The sequence below is a fragment of the Sciurus vulgaris genome (assembly GCF_902686455.1).
Source record: "Sciurus vulgaris genome assembly, chromosome: Y".
Taxonomy (NCBI): domain Eukaryota; kingdom Metazoa; phylum Chordata; class Mammalia; order Rodentia; family Sciuridae; genus Sciurus; species Sciurus vulgaris.
This window is the reverse complement of record NC_136481.1, coordinates 3,221,620-3,229,544: the sequence shown is the minus strand read 5'-3', so window position 1 is coordinate 3,229,544 and position 7,925 is coordinate 3,221,620.

The window sequence follows — 7,925 nt, the reverse complement described above, 5'->3', positions numbered from 1 at the left end:
CTGAGCAGCACTGGATCTGACCTGTAATGATCAGCAGGGAGGTGTCCCCCAAGGTCCTGAGCCCTTTGTCCTGAAACATCAGTTGCCAGTTGGGCAAGCAGGTGGGTGGCCAAGGCAAATTGGCAGGCTTGTTAGGTTGTTTCTTCCAAGCACCAAAGTGCATGCCTGTGGTTGACTATGGAGTAGGAAGCCTGGTTAACTGAATCAAGGCAAGTCTCCTCCAACCCAGGGCCAAGGTGTCAAGAATTGTTGGCGTCAGGTAATCAATTGCTTCCTGCCTCCTTTTACCAGGCTGATGTATAGTATTTCCCAAATATCTGAGAAAGTGAGTGCTCACCTTCCTGGGTTGGGGGAGCTTGTTATGTGGGTTGAAATATTCAGCTGGCACCAGGGCCTTTCAGCAGCAGGATGGGCCCAGGAAGATTCCAATTTTTAATCTGGGCACAGAGATTGGCCATAAGTGTTCAGCAAACACTGTGACGGCTCTGGCCATGTCCCCCACTGCAACATGGGAACAGCAGGGCTTGCTCCTTCCAGAGTGCTTCAGAGAGGCAGAGAGATCAGTCCATTCCACACACTTCCTGGGAAACCCTGGAATCAGATTGTTTGCAAGGGCACCAATTACTTAGAAAGGAAGGTCGGAAATGTAGGGTAGCAAGTAAAAGCCCTGGTGGTACTCACATGTGTGTACTGGCCTGGGCACAACTGGATCCTGCCTGGTCACAACTGGTTCCTGACCTGTTCAAACACAGGGCTCTATCAGAGAAATAAATTATACCCCATTTGTTTACAATAAAAAAAAAAGAATATGTCAGACATAGGAAAATATCTGAAGCATTTTATAATTATAGTATAAATTCATTTATTTGTATATTAATGAAGTTTTATTCTATTGGAAATGAATGGAATAAAATTTTATAGTTTTACTTTAAAAAAATCACAGGGCTCTGACCTTGTCAAACAGAGGGCCCTGACCTGGTCACAACTGTCCCGGATTCTGAGCACAATGTGGGTCAAATCTGGTCACACTATATATCCTGACCGTGGTCATACCTGAGGCCTTGGTTTTGTCACTTTCTGGGCCTTTTCACTGGTCATATACTGGGCCTGACCTTGTTAATACTCTGGATCTTGAACCTGTTCACACTCTATACCCCGACCTAGTCCCATTTGGGCCCTGATTTGGTCACAACTGGGTCCTAACCTGGTCATAATTGGGCCCTGACCTGGTCAAAATCAAAATCAGGCCCTGTTCTGGTCACACTCTTCCATTGGCCTGCTCATTCACAGGGCGCTCACTTCATCACAACTGACCCTGACCTAGTCACATACAGATCACTGACCCTGGTCAATACTGAGCCCTGTGCTGGTCACAGAAGAGTTGTGACCTTGTCATACACTGAGCCTGGACCCTTGTCTCACTATGGCCCCTGACTCTGTCCTGACACTAGTCACATTTGGGGCTCTTATCTGGTGACATTTGGGGCCCTAGCCTTTGTAACTTTCTGGGTCCTTACACTGTTCATGTAAAGGACTTTGATCCTGGTCACACTCTGGGCTTGAACCTCTTCACATTCTGTACCTTCACCTGGTCATAATTGGGTCTGACCTGGTCACAACTGGATCCTGACCTGGTCATAATGGGGCCCTGACCTGGTAACACACTGGGTGCTGATGGTGGTCACATTCTATGCCCTTACCTTGGTAACATGCTGGGCCCTAATCCTGGTCACATTCAGGGCCCTGATCTTTGTCACATTTTGTCTTCTGAACAAGGACATACTCTGGTCCCTGACCTAAGTCACTCTCTGGGCTCTGATATTAGTCACTTTCTGGGCCTTGGACCTGGACATTCTGTAGACCCTGACCTTGGTTACAATCTGGGCTCTGACCCTGTCACCCACTTGGTACTAACCATAGTCAAATACTGGGCTTGGAACCTGGTTAAACAATGGGCCCTGAACCTGATCATAATTTTGTCTTTGGCCCTGAACACACTGTCCAGCCTGACCATGGCCACACTCTGGGCCCATGGTAATACTCTGTATTCTGACAATGGCCATACCCTGGGTCCTAGCCCTGGTCACACTCTGTACTCTGACCTGGTCAAAGTCTAAGCCTTTGCTCTGGTCACATTCTGGATCCTGATCCTTGTCATACTCTTGGCACCGGCCTGGTCACAACAGGGCCCTGAACTAGTCACACACAGGGCCATGACCCTGGTCACACTCTATGTCCTTACTTGGTCACACACTGGGCCCTGACTCTGGTAACATTCTGGGTCCTGATCCTTGTCACATTCTGGATTCTGATGAAGGACATAACCTGAGCCATGACTTTAGTCATCCTGTTATACTCTGTACCTTGACCCTGCTTATTCTCTAGGCCATGGCCTTGGTTACAATCTAAGACTTGACTCATTTTACACACTGGTTCCTGACCCTGATTATCCTCTGGAGGAAAACCCTGATAACCATTTTATCTCTGGCCCTTGTCACACTCTCTAACCTGACCAGGGTCACACACTGGTCCCTGATTCTGGTCTTCCAAGGTCACACACTGGATCCTGGTCTTGATCACATGCTGGTCCATTGCCCTGGTCACAACTGCTGCATTTACCTCTTGTGTGGGAGATTAAGGAGGAAGAATCAGACAGGCTGTCAAGAGACCAGAGTGTGCTGAGAGGACAGTAGTGAATCCCACAGGCTTCAATGAACAGCTTTGTATCTTGCCTTTTCCAGGAACCTCAGGACAGCAAGTGCTTTTAATGAAGTCCTTGCTTACACTTGCCCTGGTGTCCAGAGAGCTTGCTTTACTCCAGAGCCTCCTGTTACAACACAGTTCTCTGCAATTGTGCCAAGAGAATCAGTGCCAGCTGGGGTGTTGGCCCTTGATATCTGGGTGCCTGCCTCAGCAGACAGTGGTGTGGTTCAGGCCACAGCATGCACCAGATGCAGGGGTAAGGGTCTAGAGCCAGGTCTCCCTAATGGCGGATGCTTTGTCATCTTGGTGTTCCACTTCCACACTTCGAACCAGAAGGATTCCAGGAGAGAATGGCAACATTTGGGCATTCCAGGACACTAGACAGAGTGATGTGGTCAAGGTCACTGTCCAGGGTGCAGCCACTGCTCAATAACTAAAAGCTGGTCTCCTTCAGGATCCAGGGGCCAGTAGTTAGTTTGTCCTGGTTGTACATGTGTCAACAAGCTAACTGAGGCAGGAGCCTCTGGAATTCCCAGCCACTCCTCTTATTCAAAGGCTTAAGTCCAGAGCAGGCCCAGAGAACCTGGGTCTTGTGGCAAACTTCAGGTGAGCAGGATCCTGGTGGACATCACTGCTGTGTGGTCAGCACTTGAGTGAGGTAGGGTAAGGTGGGCCGGAGACCATCAGGGTTCAGCAAGCCTTCCAGTGACTGGGAAAGTTTGTCACTCAGGTTGGTACAGATTCACCCTGATATTTGTAGGCATTTTGCTCTTTGCTACAGAGGCAGCACAGGTTTCATATTCAACATATCATCCCCTGTACACCAGGTTTGGCCTGATCAGCCCACCAGAATGTCAGTTGCTGGGACTCCAGTATACACTGGATCCAAGAATTTGGGAATAATGAGGGCAAAGGCTGGGTCACACCAGCCTGAGATGCCTCTTCAGAGCTAGCCTGGAACCTCCCTCTGTCACCTCCTACAGTCAAGGTGATGCTTGGCTCATCTTGTCCACCTTCCAGAATCATCATTCCTCATTTTAGAGAGGTTATCCCAGAAGAACATGAAACCAGCTCTCTTTTCAGAGACCCAACACCCATACTGCACATGCCCTGATTTCTCCAGTGGGTCCTCCAAAGGCACTGGTCAGAACAGCAGGTCAGGTAGGAAGTTGGGGAAGTCCCCCAGCTTGCCTAGCAGTCCCTGACTTCTCACCAACTCTCCTCACCACCTGCCTTCCCTCTTTCTTCTCTTGGAGAGAAAAGTGGGCACAGTCTCCTCACTTGCTGCTACCCTAGGGGTAGGCTGAGATTTTTTTCACACTAAGCACTTACCATCACCTCCTTCCTAGAAATGTTGGGCTGTTCTGCAAATGGGCCCCTCAGTCCACCCATCCTGGAGAACTAGCCTGGGAAAACTGAAATCTGAAGAAATCTCTCAACCATGGTTGACCCTCATCCAAGGACAGGCCTCAAGATCACATTTGTTCCATCATCCCAGATGTGGGACATGTATAAAAACTTAAATTAATGAAGAACTATAACCCTTGTGATAAATTCAAAATGTCATTTGAGTTTTAATTATGTTCACAGAATTGAAAACTTCTTGGCTTAAAAGAGTTTCCAACTTTCACTGCCATGGGAGAATTCTGTGCCCAGCAGAGCCTTTAGACAACATGCACTCCTCCTCTCCCAAAGAGCTGGGATATTCTCAGGTCTTGAGGACCAACCAGATAGGCACTTTAGGTGTCAGCAGTGACTGTTGTGTGAGTCCAATGTGTGCCCATGGTGGTGAGTGCAGAAAGTATTCCCTTGCCCACAGTCTGTAAAAGCTGGATGCTGATGTTCAGGTCCCTGGCTTCAGCCACAGGAACCATCTTGGTGATGGAGAGGGTTGGGATAGCCTATGTGCAAATGTCCTCTGAACTCACATCCCAGAAGGCAGGGTTTTCCAGAAAGTTGACAGAAATTTCCTCCCGGGTGTTTCTCTTTGCACCTAATCAAGACCCAGCATGGAGGCAAAAACCATGTTCAACTTAAGACACAGCTTGTAATGAGCAATGCCCTCTTCCCCAGCTCTTAAGTGAACCTTGGTGAGTCTGTCACCTGGTACAAGTCCCCATAACCTGTGTCCCATCTTCAACCTCAGTGTGAGGTCCAGAAAACCATATAGTATATTGTGGGCTAATTTAGTTTAAGTCACTAGCACATGGGAGCATCCAGGACTAGGGGGAAAAGCAAGTTGATTCCTCTGTAATCAACTCATTTTCTTTAGGGGCCTAAGGCCAAGAATGTGGCAGGATTTGTGGATGCCCTGTTTCAAGGAGTTTAGTAACAAGGGTGAATACAGGAGCCTGGCAAGGAGGATCTGGCACTGATCCTACTTTAGAGCAGAAGCCCTGGTTCCAGGGGTGAGAAGAACATGACTTTTTCAATTGCACATTGTCTGCTGTGAAGATCCTGCCCTGTTTTGCCTGTCCTGGAAGTCCCAAAGTCCTGTGTGCTGGACATAAAGAACAGGTTTCAAAGTTAGCCTTTGCTCAACAGAACTGGTAGCCCTTGCATTTTATCCAGGTCCACAAATGAACAAATCATATTCAAGGAATAACTAAGTGATAAGAAACAGGAACAAAGTAAACACTAGAAAGAAATAAAACGAAAGAAATTAATAAACATCTCTTAAAAATAGCATGTAATGTAAATGAGCCCAACCTGCCAATTAAAAGACACAGACTGGCAGAATGCAATAGAAAGTAAGACCCAACTATATATTATTTGCAAGGGATGCACTTTACAGATAACAAGAGACACAGGCTAAATAATGAAAGGATGGAAATTGATATACCATATGAAGGGAACCCTAAGGAAGCAAAAGTTTCTACTCTCCTATCTGACAAGCACAATTCAAAGCAAAATTAAACAGAAGAGTCAAGGAAAGTCATTTCATACAGCAAAATGAACAACACAACAAACAGATGTAATGATGAGAAATATTTATGGCCTTCACATGGGTGCAACTGATTATGGAAAAGAGACACTGCTTGAATCACAGACTCACCTCAGACAGACCCCGGGAAAAAATCACTAGGTGATTTCAGTCTAGGTACACCTCTCTCACCAATAGCTAAGTCATCAGAAATAATACAGCAAATACTCTTTGGACATGAAAAATATTACAAATCAGAAGGATTTGACAGACACTAAAAAATATTCCATCCACAAAAAACTGCCTTCTCAGAAGCTCATGGAACTTTCTTCAAAATACAATGTATTTTACATCACAAGGCAATATTGAGAAAATACAAAAATATTGATGTAATTTCTTGCATCTTATCAAACAACAATCATATGAAATTAAAAATCAGCATGAATAAACACTACTAGATTTATGAACATACATGGAGATTGAAAAAATTACTTTGTAATGATAAATGTGTGATACAAGAAATCAAAGAAACTTAAAAACATTTAGACTCAATTGAGAGCAATTATACAACATATCAGGACCTCATGTACACTATGGGGACAGTTCAAGAAGGAAATTTCATAGCTCTGAGTGCCTACATAAGAAATCAGAATTATTTAAAATAAATAAGCTAATTATGCATTTCAAGTTCCTTGAAAAACAAAAATCCACCAATTCAAAACCAACAGACAGAAATAAATAATTAAGATCAGAACCCAAATCAATCAAACTGAGAATAAAAAATTAAAGCATCAATGAAATAGTTTATTTTTTAAAAACTTTAACAACATTGATAATCCCTTAGCCTATCAAAAGAAAAACGGAAAAGACCCAAAGTCATAAAAGTAGAGAAAGAAAAGGAGAAAGCATCATGGACATCACAGATATTCAAAGGATCTTTAAGACTCTTTTAAAACTTATACTCTAAAATTTGAAAAAACTAAGAGAAATGGATCCATTTCTAGACACATACAACCTGCCAGAATTGAATCAAGAGGAAAAGGAAACCTAAAGAAACCGCCACCAAATAATGCAATAAGTAGTAACAAGAGTCCTTTCAGGAAAGCAAAACTGATAAACACATGGAATCTCAGCTGAATTCTACCAGAGTTTTGAAGAACTAACTCCAGTGCTCCTCAAATTATATCATAAATTAGAAAGGAAAGGGATGGGAGACTTCCAAATTTGTTCTATGAAACCAGTGCTAAAATCAAACCAAAATATAGTAAGAAAACATCAAGTGAGGGAAAACATTGGCCAATATCCTTAATTACTTAGATGGAAAAAGCCATAGGAAATTATTAGTAAAGCATATTTAACAACATATTAAGTATACTGTACACCATTATAAAACTGGTTTAATCTAAATTTTTCCAGGATGGTTTAACATAAAAATATGAATAAATGTAATTTATTACATGAATAGAATTGAAAACAAATTCACAGTCACCTCAAAATATGTCAAGAAATTCTTGAACATACCTCAGTATCTTACATGATAAACCTCTGAAAACCTAGGCACATAAGGTACATCCCTCAACATAATAAAGGCTATATTCAACTAACCCAAAACCTACTTAATAGTAAATGGGGAAAAACTGAAAGACTTCCTTTCAAATCCAGAAGACAAGGATTTCAACTCTCAAAACCTCATTTCAATATAGTGCTAATAATTCTGTCCAAAGAAGGTAGCAAAGTGAAGAAGCAAAAGGGATAAATATAGACAAGGAACATATCAAATTACCACTGTTGCTGAAGTTGAAAAAGTTCAGCAAAACATCCATTTCCTAAACCAACATATATAAATCAACAGCTTTTCTATCTACCAACAATGAATGTGTTGGGAAAGAAATCAGGAAAATAGTCCCATTCACAATACACTAATAAAATAAATAAATAGAAAGAAAGAAAGAAAGAAAGAAAGAAAGAAAGAAAGAAAGAAAGAAAGAAAGAAAGAAAGAAAGAAAGAAAGAAAGAAAAATGGAAGGAAAGAAGAAAGGAAGGAAGGAAGGAAAAATTGGGAATAAATGTAACTAAGGAGTTGAAGGATCACTGCATTTAAAGATGTAAAACATTAAGACAAGATACTGAAGAAGACCCAAGAAGATGGAAAGGTCTGGCATGTTCAGGGACAGGCATAATTGATATTGTCAAACTGTTCATACTACCAAAACAATGTACAGATTCAAGAAATCCCCATTAAAATATCAATGACATAATCCACACAACTAGATAAAACAGTCCTCAGATTAATTTGGAC